Here is a 15468-nt window from a genome sequence, read left to right on the forward strand (position 1 = left end):
TGTCCGGAAGGGGTGTATCCTTAGGGAGGGCGGAGTCTATAGCATGGCTGATCTGTAGGTAACGAAACCTTTCAGACGGCGCTAGGTGGTACTTAGTCTGGAGATCCGAAAACGATGCCTTCTTCCCCTTAACCCACAGATCTCCTACTGTAGAAATTCCAATCATCTCCCTTACTCCAGTATTGGAACTTTCATAGATTCCCATTGCTTGTATCATTCCCCGTCGTCGGAATGGGAGCCTCGGTAATTATATATATATATATATATATATATATATACCTAGGTAAATACACCCTAATAGGTGCAAAAAAGTAAAAAATAGGCCTAGGCCTCATTATATTTTGCAGCCTATAGGTGTCCTTATGTAAAAAGACCCAAACTCACATTAGCAACCAATCAGATTAGCCTCACCCTGTGGAACCTTCCTGAGAAAGCTCAGAGCCTCAGATTTTCTACCGCATCGTTGGTGACAGGGAGTCTCCTTAGAGCTCTGCTCTAACTTCTACTTTTAGGTATTATTTAAGCAGTTTTCTGATAGGATTTGTTTAAAATTTTAACAATGGCTGATAAGGAAAAGAAGAGCCTATTCAGGCCTTGTGCCACTTGTGGTAAAAAACGACTTTATGTTGAAGACAAACACAAGGACTGTATATATTGTTAATACCCTGACCAAAAGGCAGAAGAGTGTAAAATATGCAGGATGATGTCTGTTAAGACCCTCCGGGATCGTGAGGGAAGATTACTAATTTGGCTCAGGAAGTTGGAAAAGAAGGATGCTGTGGTTTCAAGTGATGAGGAGGATGCCAGGTCAACGTCTTCTAAAACGTTTCTAAAGAGGGGTAGATCATCTGTGGAGGTATCATCTGAACCCCCCTCTAAGGCTGTGCGTGGGACCTCTGATAGGTCTGGCAAGCCCGAGCCTGGCGAATCTCCTCACGGAAGTGTAAAGGAGAGGGAAAGGCAAGCACCTCAGGTGCAGAAGGCAAAACTTGATGGGGGCTCGGCTGGGCCTTCACATCAGGATAAAGTTTCTAAGTCCTTCAAGAAACCAACTGTAGAAGCTTCAACAGTGGTTAAGAAAGGCTCCAAAGCCTCTTCAGTGACTTTGTCTCCTCATCCGTCGATGAGCCATCCCGCGACGACGAAGACGACGACGACGAAGACGTCGACGAGGACTTCGACGACGATGCCGTCAACGAAGACTGGGTCGACGACGGCTGCGACGACGATCACTACGTCGACTTTTACCACCTCGTCGACGAAGACAATCCCGTCGACGATGACAATCCCGTCGACGGTGGCAATCACGTTGACGATGGCGATCTCGTCGACGATGTCAAGCCCGTCGACGATGACAATTCCGTCGAAGATCCCGTCGACGATGACGAGCCAGTCGACGACGACGATAATCTCGTTGACGGTCCCGTCGACGATGGCAGGACAGGATATGGGGGCCTCATTTATGACGCCGTCGACGGCAGGTGTAAGGGAAGGCACCAGGAAGAGGAGGATAACTCCAGATATGACATCACCTAGAAAGGTGACTCCATTACCCCCAGCCCTGTTATTGGACGAACAGGACTACTCAGAGGAGGAGAATGAGATGTTTGGAGATGCATATAGTCCATCGCAGTTGCATCTTAAATACCATGATTCTGATGAAGAAAATGAGTATTATTATCAGCAAGAACAGCGACAGCAAGATCAAGTCGCATACCAGAAAGCCCAGGTACAGCAGGGCACGGTTACTATGCCTATGAGTCTTTTGACAGACTTAAGAGCAATGTTGGAAGAATATAGAAGCAGACAAGGGTCGCGGCCAGTGGAAAATCAGGCGCAAGTTCAGCCACAGGTGGTGGCAACTCAGTCTGTGCCTCCGACACATGCGGAAGAAGAGGGGGAATATCCTAGGCAGACACCAGACCAGGATGACACCTCGGATGAGGATGGAGTAGGTGACAACCGGGATCAGAACCCGGATAGTGAATGGAACCAGTATATTATTCCGGATTCGGCTTCTCCGGTGCCTGACCCGATAGATTCACCTCCGGCGGATGTGGGAGGTTTCTTCAGCTTAATGGAGAGAGCCACGGCACGCTTTAAACTAGCCATGCCTGCAACATCTACGGATTGCTTTTTATATGATTTTAAAGAGGCTTACCGTAAGACAGTGCGTTCGATTCCCATTGTAGAACATATATGGGAAGAGGGAAAGAAGGTGATGCAGGCCCCAGCGACGGTCATTCCAACCCTACCGCGCCTAGAGAAGAAGTATAAAGCTCCTGATGACAGTCCCGCCTGCTTGATTGGACAACCAAGACCAGACTCAGTCATATCGCAGGCAGCGCAGAAAAAATCGCGGAATTCTTCGGCCACCCTCACAACTCCACCAGACAAGGAGGGTAGAAGGTTAGACAATGCTGGGAAGCATTTTTCATCAATGGCTAGCTTGCTGGTCCGGGCGGCCAATGCATTGGCGATTCTAGCGAGGTACGACCGCCAGATGTGGAGTGATGTTGCAGCATATATAGACCTACTGGCGGATGGCCCTAAGGCTGAAGCACAAAAACTTCTGGAAGAGGGGCAACGTTCTTCTTCAGAAATGATTGACTGCGCGATGGACATCGCAACCACTTCTTTCCGTGCTCTGGGTAACGCGGCTGTTCTTAGACGGCAGGGTTGTCTACGAGCTACTTACTTCCGACCAGAGGTTCAAAATAAGATTCTGGACTTACCCTTTGATGGGGACATGTTATTTGGGAAACATGTCGATGACACCCTGCAGGGAATAAAAAAGCACACCGAGACGGCTAGGGCTCTTGGTACCCTACAATATAGGAAAACACCGTTCTGTGGAGAAAGAGGAAGAGGATTCACTTCGCCAAGAGGTGGTTATCAACAGCAACGGTACTCGCAGCAGTCGCAGTCGTACAGACCTCAGTACGGCAATCAGTATTATCAGCGGCAGTCACAATCTCAGTCTTTCTCTCGTCAGAGCTCTCGTGGACGTCAAGGGCGTCAGGGCAAAGACGCTGGCAAGCGTCAATAGCGGCCTCCTGACTCTGCCGACTGTTCCTCCGCTCCATGGGTCTCCAGTGGGCGGCGAGATAACTCAACATCTGAGCAGCTGGGAAGAAATAACATCGGATCAGTGGGTATTGAACATCATCCGACATGGGCATACACTAGAATTCCAGGAATTTCCACCTACAAGAGCTCCCCACGCCACTACTTCAAAACATCTAAACCTTCTGCAATTGGAAGTTCAACAAATGCTTCAGAAGGGGGCGATCCAACGTGTTCCCCTATCACAAAGAGGAGAAGGTTTCTATTCAAGATTTTTTCTGATCCGCAAAACAAAGGAAAAGTGGCGTCCGATCCTGGATTTAAGGGAGCTCAACACCTATCTCGTGAAACTGTCGTTTCGGATGATTTCGCTCCAGGACATATTGCGCCTCTTGAATCCAGGCGACTTCATGGCTACGTTAGACCTGGAAGATGCCTATTTTCATATCCCGATCCACCCAGCTCACAGACGTTTCCTTCGCTTCACAGTAGGCAAGACTCACTTCCAGTTCATGGTGCTCCCATTTGGATTAAAATCCGCACCCCGGATATTCACAAAGGTGCTGGCCCCGGTGGCAGCTTTTCGGAGAAGACAGTCGCTGGAAGTATTCCCGTACTTAGACGACTGGCTGCTGAAGGCACCAAGTTTCCAAGCGGCAACAGAAACTGTGGAAACATGTTTACATCTCTTCATTCATCTGGGTTTACAACTCAACAGAGAAAAATCGGTCCTTCGGCCAGCGGTTTCGATGAAGTTCCTGGGAGCAATACTCGATACTCAGGTGTGCAAAGCCTTCCCATCGGAAGAGAGACAAATGAAACTCATGTCTTCAGCCGCTCGATTGCAAAGGAAAAGTTGGATGACAGTCAGAATGTACAAATCTCTTCTAGGGTCGATTTCATCCTGTATTCAATTGATTCCGCACTGCAGGCTGCGAATACGCCCCTTGCAAGAGGAACTAGACCTTCAGTGGAAGCAGGTGGAAGGGTCTTTCAACGACAGGGTAACTGTCACCCAGCAGATGAAACAGACGGTTTCATGGTGGATGAAAAAATCTCACCTCTCGGTGGGTCTCAGTTTCAGAGCGGCGCCGGCTCCTCGCGTCATTACAACAGACGCCTCCCTTCAGGGTTGGGGAGCGGTCATGCAAGATCTCCAAGTCAGTGGACACTGGACGCCAAAAGAACGTCGCTTGCATATCAATGTTCTGGAGCTAAGAGCTATTCGATTGGCAATGTTGGCTTTCCTTCCAAGGATTTCAAATTCTGCCATCCTAGTGCGTACGGACAACACCACCGCAATGCATTACATCAACAAGCAGGGAGGCACAAGATCGCCACTGCTTTCTCAGGAAGCCCAGCTGTTATGGGAATGGGCAATCTCACAGAACATCAGGCTCGTGGCGGAACACCTTCCAGGAGTATGCAACATGAAAGCGGATACGCTAAGCCGCCTGAGGGCAGTCTCACACGAGTGGGAATTGGACAACGCAGTGGTCAAGGACATCTTCTCCCGCTGGGGGACCCCAGCGATCGACCTGTTTGCCACTCCGATGAACTAGAAATGCCGGTGTTACGCAAGCAGGGAACACCATCGAGGATCGCTGGGGAATGCCCTTTTGATATCTTGGTCCGGCGCATTTGTTTCCGCCTTTCTGCCATTTCCCCTGATTCCTCGAGTCCTCAAGAAGCTCAAGATGGACAGGTGCAGGATGATACTGATAGCGCCCGCCTGGGCTCGCCAGTTCTGGTTCACGGAGTTGCTTCTTCTGTCGGAGGAACAGCCCATTCATCTTCACTCCAACCAGACTCTTCTATCAATGTCCAACGGACAAGTTCTCCACCCGAACCCGAGCTCACTTCAATTGACAGCATGGCTCCTGAACACAGAGAGTTTAAGGATCTAGACATTCCGGAGGAATGCAGGAACATCTTAGCACAAGCACGAGCTCCTAGCACAAATAAAACATATAGAGCGAAATGGAAAAGGTTTTATTTATGGTGCCAGAGAGAAGGAGTGCATCCATTCTCATCAGCTCCGCATCAACTCTTACCATACATTCTATCCTTGGCACAGGCAGGTCTGGCTCATGCTTCCATCAAGGTCCACTTGGCGGCTATTTCCAGGTATAGAAGAACAAGATCTGGTCCTTCTCTGTTATCAACAAGAGTGATAAAGCAATTCCTAAAAGGACTGTTTAGAGTGTTTCCGCCAGTTCGGCCTCCACCTCCGATTTGGCATCTTAATGTGGTCCTGGCTCAACTGATGAGATCGCCATTTGAGCCAATACATAAGGCAGATTTGAAGTTCCTGTCATGGAAGGTGGCGCTTCTTCTGGCACTCACCTCAGCAAGGAGAGTGGGAGAACTTCAGGCTTTGACTATCAAGGAACCTTACTTGCAGTTCAAAAATGATACCTTGATCCTCCGAATGAACCCCAAATTCATTCCGAAGGTACCGACAGACTTTCATCTTAATGAACCAGTAGTTCTGAATTCCTTTTTTCCTCGGCCTTCAACCCAGGCTGAGAGGACACTTCATTCTCTGGACGTTCAGAGATGTTTGAAATTCTATCTTCAACGCACAGCGGGATTTCGGAAGACGCACCAGCTGTTTGTGGCTTTTGGAGCCCCAAGGAAAGGGTTTCCTTTGTCAAAGCAGGGAATTTCCAGATGGATATCGAGTGCGATCCGTTTCTGCCACCAGGCGGCAGGCAAGCCGTTAAAAGGACAGGTGAAGGCGTACTCCACAAGATCGATCTCATCGTCTACAGCACTGTTTGCAGGAGTATCGATAAAGGATATTTGCAGAGCGGCCACCTGGAGCAGTACTCACTCATTCACGAGACACTACTGCCTGGACGCGGCTGCAAAGGGGGATTCAGCTGTTGGTCAGGCAGTCCTGAGAAATCTCTTCCAGTAAGAGGTGAGCTTTCCTCTCTTCCCTCCTTCCTGTTTTTTCTCACATTTCGTTTATTATGCTATGGTTACTGATTCATGATTATGATGATATGTTGTATCATTGGTTGATAATAGTTTGTAACTATGAACGAAATGTTTGAGGCATGCTAACTGCTATCTATTCTGATACAAGCAATGGGAATCTATGAAAGTTCCAATACTGGAGTAAGAAACAAGTTACTTACCTGTAACTGTAGTTCTCCAGTATTGGTAACTTTCATAGATTCCCATGCGCCCACCCACCTCCCCTGGGAAAGCTCACTTCTGGTCTAGGTGATTCTGTGGCAAGGCAACAGCTACGAAAATCTGAGGCTCTGAGCTTTCTCAGGAAGGTTCCACAGGGTGAGGCTAATCTGATTAGTTGCTAATGTGAGTTTGGGTCTTTTTACATAAGGACACCTATAGGCTGCAAAATATAATTACGCCTAGGCCTATTTTTTTACTTTTTTGCACCTATTAGGGTGTATTTACCTAGGTATATATATATATATATATATATATATATATATATATATATATATATATATATATATATATATATATATATATATATAATTACCGAGGCTCCCATTCCGACGACGGGGAATGATACAAGCAATGGGAATCTATGAAAGTTACCAATACTGGAGAACTAAAGTTACAGGTAAGTAACTTGTTTCTTCTCGTCTTTGAACAACATTGTTTTCCCCGGTAGAGAAGTGCATCACTCCTGGAGGTACTGAAATACCTGCTGGAAGGGTGGATTGGAAAACAAAATGTCCCTTCTGGGACTTGTAGTCACGTCCTTAACTTTTCAGGCAAAACCACTTACTGATTTCTGAATAATAAGTGCAAACTTATTAAGGTAACTAACTATGTTGTTCCTTCTTACATTTCATATGTGTTACTTAATCTTGCTTTCCCTTGAGTGTTTGCTTTCTCCAGGATGCCTTTACTTGTGTTTTTTCAGGCAGCATATTACTCTTGTTTAGTGCATAATTTCAATTGAGTCACAACCAGGTGTTAATAGCAGAACACAAATGGGTTGTAGCTGAAGGCAGTGCAAGTTTCTCTCAGTGGGGCAGTATGGTGTTCAGTGGGGGAGACAATGTGGCACTATGGCCAGAGCTGCTGAATTTGTAACTGGGGAACCAGGTTCAGCCTTCATGACCTGTCCCCTAGACAACTCTTCTAAGGGAGCACATTCCCATGCTAGACTGTCGAAGGCCATGCAAGACCTTAGAAGCCTTGCTGTCTTAGCACCAGCAGGTGGACCCTAACAGTGGCAAGCGTGGATTAACCTTGAAAGTCTGTCCACCACAATCCATACTGAAGTTCACCTCCAGTTTTGCGTGGAGGCCTACGAAGCAGCACACCCTAGTGCGACTATGACTGTCACTGAGGTCACAGGCCCCTTGAGCAGGGAGGTTCTAGGGCGGTGCGACCGGTACAATCGCACCGGGCGCTGACTTCGGGTGTGGCGTCATGTTTGCAGGTATATTATGTTTTTAAAAGCACGTAATGCCTCCTCCTGGCCTCCAGCAATTTACGGCAACAATAAAAATGTCATGATAACTCCAGTTATTAATAGTCTTCCTAGACAGAGATGGAGTTTTGTCAAGTGGAAGTTTTGATTTGTGGAAAGGTAGTACAGAGGGTTAATGTGGCTGCTGCAAAGAACATGTAACATGCAGAACACCAAGTGCACATAATATAAATAGGTCAGTGGGTTACTGCTTTTGTCAGAGAGAGCCTTTTGTTTGTTGCAGTTTATAAGTAAAAATCCTAACATGTAACAGTGAGTTGTTAACTGTCATCTTAGAGCTGGATGCAAACTGCAAGGTATAAATTAGAGCATTATGTTTTTTCCCCAATCTGTGATTATCTTAATGTTGCAAAAGGGTTCTTTTAGGTAGAAATCAATTCTGGTTATTAAGGAGAACCCTCAACCATGGTGTTACATTCTAAATTCATAGTTTATGTTTTTCCTGACCAATCACTATTAAACTATACTTCCTATTAGTATGGTTGTCATGTGACTCCTAGCATGGTTGTCATGTGAGTCCTTTGCCTTATGTAACATTTCCTACAGAGTGATCTACACACGTATGATGGATTGTCTCTGTGTAATGTGTGTGGGGCCGATTCACAGAACTAACTTAAGACAAAATCCTAAACTTACTACTTTTGGTAATTACAGAAGGCTTTTAGTAGTAGTAACGTTAGATTCTGTCTTAAGTTTGACTTAAGACAAACTTAAGACTAACTTAAGACAGACTTAAGATAGACTTAAGACAAAATCCTAACTTAAGACTGTCCTAAGTCTGTCTTAAGTTTGTCTTAAGTTTGTCTTAAGTCTGTCTTAAGTTTGTCTTAAGTCAAACTTAAGACAAAATCCTAACTTTACTACTACTAAATGCCTTCTGTGAATACCAAAAGTAGTAAGTTTAGGATTTTGTCTTAAGTTAGTTCTGTAAATCGGGCCCTGTGATATTAAGTGCTCTGACACCCTACACTGGTATCAGTGACACTGTTAATCAAATTAAATGCATTTGAGCGAGAGTGTGGTTATGGAGACTTGAGAGGCACTGCTAAAGGGTGTTAGTGAGGGAATCTGTAGCGGAGGGCATCGTTGGAAGTCACCAGCAAACTTTGTCGCACAGGGCTTCACCAGCGCTAAAGCCGGCCAGTACCACTTGCTACAGTTTTTTTTTTTTTTTTTTGAAAACCTTTATTGAACATTTGCAATCAAATACAAACAAGGGCCTACAACCCCCAGGGCTGGCCGCTAATCATAGGATCTTAATTCACAATGCGCATCGGTTGCAAAGGTAATTCAAGTTAGACACAGGATCAGAGGTTTTCATTTTAAAATAATAAGTAGGGAGAGTCAGGTATGGCACAGTGTCTCGGATCACAAAGAGGGGGCAAGCAAAAAAACAAGATATCCAAGAGAAACTCGCTATCAACTAAGTCAACGGAGGTAAGACATAAGTCATCAGGATAAACTAGTGCATTGTGATCGTCGACTCCATCAGTAATGTCCGCCCCAGAACGCCAAAACCTCGAACAATCAAGGTACAAATATAGAGATCAGGATGTGTGAAACCAAACCCACTATACTAACCCGGGAGAAGAAAAGAGAGGAAAACAAGGGGAAGAGAAGGAAGAAAGAGGCCATAGAACAAAAATAAAAACGAACACCCATCCCCACACCCCCCCACCCTGCACCCCTGCTGATGACTATGGCCACCCCCCTCGCAGCGTGCCTGTCGCCCAGTAAGAGAACCCGAAATATAGAAGATGAGAAAGAAGAAAAGACAAAGAACCCCACCCAGTGAGGGAAATCGGAGGAGGGCATGTTGTACGGACTCCCGGTCTCCTTCCTCCGTCAAGACCAACCCCGCCCCGGACTCTGTTGGATCAGATAAACAATCCCGGTAAACCTATACGACAATGAGAGACCCAGATAACAGTATCAACCCTGGCCCCGCCTATCAAATGCACAGAAATCATTAATTAAAGAAAGTTTTTTCCACGAAGCACTGCAAGAGTCCAAAGAACAGAGGCTAACAGAGAAGAAAAGTGCGGCAGTTCTCGATGTGGAAAGTCGGTGCCAAAGATGCCCCTCCCCGCCTCCGAAGCCAAGCATTACCCCATCCGCCATCTTGTAAGCCCGACAGGGGAGGGGAGTCGACAAAATCCAAAACAACAAAGGATAAGGAATGGAAAGTTCCAGAATGGGACTATCTTGCAAGTGTCCCACAGGATACACAATCGGGGGTTCCAACGGCTCCACAGGGTAGTCGGGCACAGTACAGTCGGATAAGTCAATTATAGTAGGAGCAAACCCTGCTTCCAGCGCCGGGTCAATACAAGTCTCCGAGGCATAAATTGAAATGCAAGCTGGTTGCCGGGACGCGGGTGTCGGGTCAGGATCCGCTCTCAGGTCTATGAGTCCATCCGTCTCAGACAGCAAGCTGCAAGTCCGGGCTGCAATGGTTCCCTTGAGTGCCATAAGTGCCTCCAGCACCGTTCGCAGTGACTGGCCAGTTCGAGCCTGCTCCGCTAGCTGCCTTTCTTCCTCCAACATGGTAGTACCCACGGAGTGGCGCCTTCTCCGGGGCAAAATTAGACGGAGCAGGAGTAAGCCATGAGGGACTGATGTGTAACAAGCAATAACACGCAGCGAGGTACCGACCCGGGGGGATCGACGATGCGAGCGTCGTACCCCCGGTCAGGGACCCCCGCGACACATCTCCGTGCATCACTCGTCGCCTCACCTATTGTAGAGCACCAGGCAATTGGTGGTAGCAGACCAATCAAAAGTCCGAATGCCCCAGAGAGCGGACCCGACCACGTTCAGCAGTCCGTTGTTGTTCGATCCGGACCCGGCAGAGCCCGCACTCGAGACCCCGGCTTCCCCGCTGGGTTAGGCCTCGGACGACCATCGATGTATCTCCGCTCCACAACGGCGGAGAAACTCCGTGATTGCACCACTGGAAAGCAGGTCAAATCACACACACGGATCCAGTGCGGTTAACCAGGATAGTCGACAGCATAATAGGCCGAAAGACGGAGGTCGGCGGAGCCGGGAGACTATGCGGCCATCTTGGTTGGTGTCGTAGCTCCTCCTCTTGCTACAGTTTTAATACCAAATCAAAAACATTGATTTCAAAACCCCTTGAATCTACAGCATACCTTCACTTTAAACACACCCAGATACTAGACCTTCTCCAATTAATCAATTCCAGGAAGCCACTCAATAAGAATAATCTAGAATGTTGGAGTTACTCTCTCTTCATTGTTTGATTGCAATCTTTCCTTTTTTCTGCTTTTTATGAGAAATGTAGATTTGCTGACCTGTTTCCCATCCTCTCATCCCCTCAAGCCTTGTGAGGAAAAGTGAATAATTCTGTACTCTAAATCCAAAAGCACTGGTTCTTGGTTCTCATCTGCCCTTTTGTGTTATGGTCAGTGAGTTACATAGCTTTCAAAGTAAAATGAAAAATACATATATCTGAACTCAAATGCAACATTTTTCCCAGTGATGCCATTCAATTTATTTTCCACAATGTTGTGGGATTTTTATCATGCGCTCATCTGGAAACAATCAGTTAATTTGGAGTAAATAATAGCACCTAGCTTTTCCATCCAATGTGACAAATGTAATACATTTTATACAGTTTTAAAATATATGGATTTATTTCTTTTGTATATTTATCTTTTTGTCCATGTTACTGATGTCCACATTAGGTCTCTTCAGTGACGTCAAATAAGATCAATAGTCCTGCGATGCCACTTTCTGTGATGCCAATCCTTGTGATGTTACATGCAAACTAGAGGGGCCTCACATCATCCCTTTCGCCTGGGGCCCCAGAAGTCCTAGGACCGGCTCTGGTTGCGGCAGTGTCCTCTGCGGTGCCAAGGCGTCGTCGCGAAGCGGTGTAGAGTGCGGTGCCCACAGATCACGGTGCAAGCAGCGGCTCGGTGGCTGCGTCAGTAGGCTTAGTCGGTGAGACCAGGGTCGCAGCGTTGCGGCGGTGCCCTCTACGGTGCCTTCAGGACACGGAGTTGGCAGCGGCGCCGTAGACATCATCAAGTTGCTTTTCTTCTGTTGCAGCACAAAACACTCAGTCACCAGTGCTGAGGGCAGAAAAACTTGAAGTCTTTGCTGTTCCTGAGACTTCTTGAACAGGGGGCAAGCTCTACCTCAAGCCCCTGGAGAAACACACAAAAGTAGATTGCAGGAAGTTCAGTCAGTCCTTTCACTGCCCAAGACAGAAGCAGACACTGCAGGCCAACACAGCAAAGCACACATCAAAGTCATAGTCCCTCCACACAGCTTTCCAAGCTCTTGTTCTTGGCAGTCTTCTTGATCCAAAAGAGATCTAAAGTTCAGGGGTATGGGCCCCAATATTTATATCTCAAAATCCTTTGATCTCTTAGGCAGAGAGTGTCTGTGCCCAGCCAGAACCAGTTCTGCCTTCTCTCATGTGACTTCCTGGCCGGAGGTGGAGAGGGCATTGTCAGAGGCGGAACAGGCCCTTTGAGGTGCAAGGAAATCTCCTCCCCATCCCCAATTGCAGCCCATGTCTATTCAGTCCTTCCCTGACCCACCTAGACTATCTGGAGCCACTCCGGCTCCCCAGCCTTCTGTCATATAAAACCCTGACAGGCAATCCACATTCCAGCAGAGGCACACAGGATGACTGAGCAAGAAAATACCTACTTTCTAAAATTGGCATCTTCAAACACAGAATGTAAAAATCACCCTCTCTAAAAGATGCATCTTTAGATTCTGAGTTCAGGCATACTAAACTTTATTTTCCTACCCAGTTCCCAGGGCCAGTTATGTTTATAAGATGTTATAAACAAAGTTCCCATTCTGTCCTATGGGGAACAGGTGGCCTTGCAATAGTGAAAAACGAAATTGCCAGTAATTCACTATCAGCACATGCCACACACACCAGGGCATGTCCTACCTTTCACATAGACTGCTCACTGCTCACAGGGGTACATTGGGTCTACCTTAGGGGTGGCTGACATGTAAGAAAAGGGAAGGTTAGGGCCTGGCAAGTGGGTGCACTCGCCAAGTCGTCATGGCAGTTACAAACTGCGCGCAGACTCTGCAATGGCAGGTCTGAGTTACCTTTTCAGGGCTACTCACGTGGGTGGCACAATCAGCGCTGCAGGCCCACTAGTAGCATTTGATTTACAGGCCCTGGCACACTCAGTGCACTTCACTAGAGATTAACAAGTAAATCAAATACACAATCCTGGAAACACCAATCCATAGCACAATGTACCACAGGAGCACTTGCACTTTACCACTGATCAACAGTGAGAAAAGTACGCAGAAACACTACGCCAGCAAAAAGAGAGTCAAAACCAGGAGGGCAGAAAGCAAAAACTCAGGGGAAACACGTCAAAAAGATGCCAAGTCTTACCAGAAGGAAAGATTTATGGCGCAATGCAGAAGGAAGAGTGGGACTTAATCATAATAAAATGGAATGACTTGTTCCTAAACCTTGTCCTGAGACCGGATGACAGACCGCCTTGATGGAGCTCATAGTCACTGGTGCTAAATTATGGTAGGTGTCAACACATTGGGAACCACTCAAGGATCGCGCTTGTACAAAGTATTTCTTGTACAAAGACAATCGTCTATAATGTACTTTCACACTGTAGCGTAATGCAAAATCATGGAGTCTGCCTACAGAAATTGGTGAGGGACCCCTAAGTGTCCTTTATCATACAGAACTTTATTGACCTGAGTCTGAATGCGGGGTCCCTGATGTGTATGGTTTCCATTGCACAGCAGGGGTCTGCGTTATGACCCCGCTTTCCCACCAGTATACCAAAACTTGATTAGTGTTTCTCAGTACTCCCGAGATGTCCTCTTTTTTAAATCACTTTATTGTTTTTTGTTTTTTTTAAAGTTTGTTTTATTAACAAACGACAAAGAAAAGCATCAGGTGACATTAGCATACCTTACAGTTCCATAAGTACATCTCCATACATTCAATTAGTAAATTCAAGATATGGGTAATGGATCAAGGGGACACATGCACCTTCACCTCTTCTGAACACGCCGGGGGTACACATAGTTCCCCACGGTAATGATTCCAAGCCTCCCAGACCTTCCCCATTTCCCGGGGCACCCCCTCGCCATGTATACCGACCTCTCCCTGAACATACAGCAATCCAAGTCCTCCACACACTTCTCGACTCGGGCAGCTGGCCGGCCCCCCACAACTGTGCGATATTACGCTTGGCAACCATACTGGCTAACGTGGCCCATTGCTTCCTATAGGCATTCAGGTCTGTGGGTTCCCAAATGTTCAGTATTCACCTGCGTGCCTGCGGCTGCATCACCACCCCCAAGACATCTTGTGATCTTCCACCAGTACTCCTGCAACCAGGTACAATGCCAAAATATATGCATAAACGTTCCCAGCTCCCCACCTCCCCTCCTACATTCCCCACCCTTTGAGCGACCCATGTGGACCAGACAGGGCCCTGTAATGTACGACCCATGTAGAATCTTCAGTTGTACTAGCCTAAGCTTCATCTGTATCGCAACCACTCTCGGAGAGGAGACCGCCTCCTGCCAGTCCTCATCGTCCAACTCTATCCCATCCTTGACCCATTACGTTCTGAAAGGTACCAGTGGGTCCTCTGCATGGTTAATAAGCTTCTTGTATATTAATGAAATGGTCTTCTCGGGGAGGTGGCCATCCAATACCCGATCTTCAAGGGGGTAGGCATCAGGAAGTGTTGTGTCTTTGGGAATATTAGCAAGCAGGGCATGCCTGATCTGGAGGTAACGGAAATGTTCACGGTCGTGAAGGTGATACTGTTGCTTGAGTGAGCTGAATGTGTGTACTGTGTCTTTCCCCAAACATCTTTGATCTGTGTAATCCCAATTAGGTCCCACTTATCAAACCCCTTAGACTTCCATAGACTCCCCAGTTTCTCTGAACTCCATAACGGGGTCGTAAGCGGGAGCCTCCCATCCCACTTGAGGTGTCTATTAGCCGCGTGCCACACCTGAACGGCATGTGCCGTTGGCTCCGCAAGGGGAAACCGACGAGGTCCAGCTTAGAGCGCCCTTGTGAAATCTCCGCCGGGTACTTGCCAACGATCCATGGCATATCCCGGGTCCCCAGGGGGCCCGTATATAGCGTGATTCACCCCTGCAAGTTGGGAGGCCCAGTAGTATTTCCTTAAGTCTGGGAGTCCTATCCCCCCGTCATACCAGGGGAGGGTGAGTTTAGAGAACGCTATACGAGGTTTACCGTCCCAGAGGCAGCTGCCTCTGGAGAGCCTCCACTTCCCTAAAGTAGGATGCGGGCACAGCGTCCATTGTGTTCTGGAGTGCGTACAAAAACCGGGGAAGGGCCATCATCTTAAATAGCACCGCCCTGCCCAACAGGGAGAGCGGAAGCGCCCTCCAGCGTGCCACGTCCCCTTTAAAGCGAGTCAGGGGGCACTTTGTTGTTTTTAAATACATGTCAAGGAACAGTAAAGGAGACACATCGCACTTGAGTATTGACTGCTGCAACACAGAAATCTACAATTCGGTCACAAGTACAGTACTTGGCCCAAGATTATTGCTATTATAATTTTAACTGATCTGCTGCATCTCATACAAATCCCTCCAATTCACCTTGCAGTTTCAACCACGGGTCCAAAATGTTTCCATATTATTTTAAGATATTGTCTTTCCTCTCATACACACATTTCTCCACTACACAACATCCATATACTCTTGAGTGAATTGTGCATCCTACCGAATGTTAGGGGTAGTGTTTGACATGTCAATTAGGGTATATTTCCCTTTTAATTTTATTTTCTCTTACTCTATCCATGTTGCATCCTGCTGGTTTTTGGAAATTCTGAAAATAATGTATTGCTCTGCAGTGTGCTTAATGATATTATTTTCACTTGAACATCAAT

Source organism: Lissotriton vulgaris, chromosome 11, assembly GCF_964263255.1.
Source record: "Lissotriton vulgaris chromosome 11, aLisVul1.2, whole genome shotgun sequence".
Lineage (NCBI taxonomy): Eukaryota > Metazoa > Chordata > Amphibia > Caudata > Salamandridae > Lissotriton > Lissotriton vulgaris.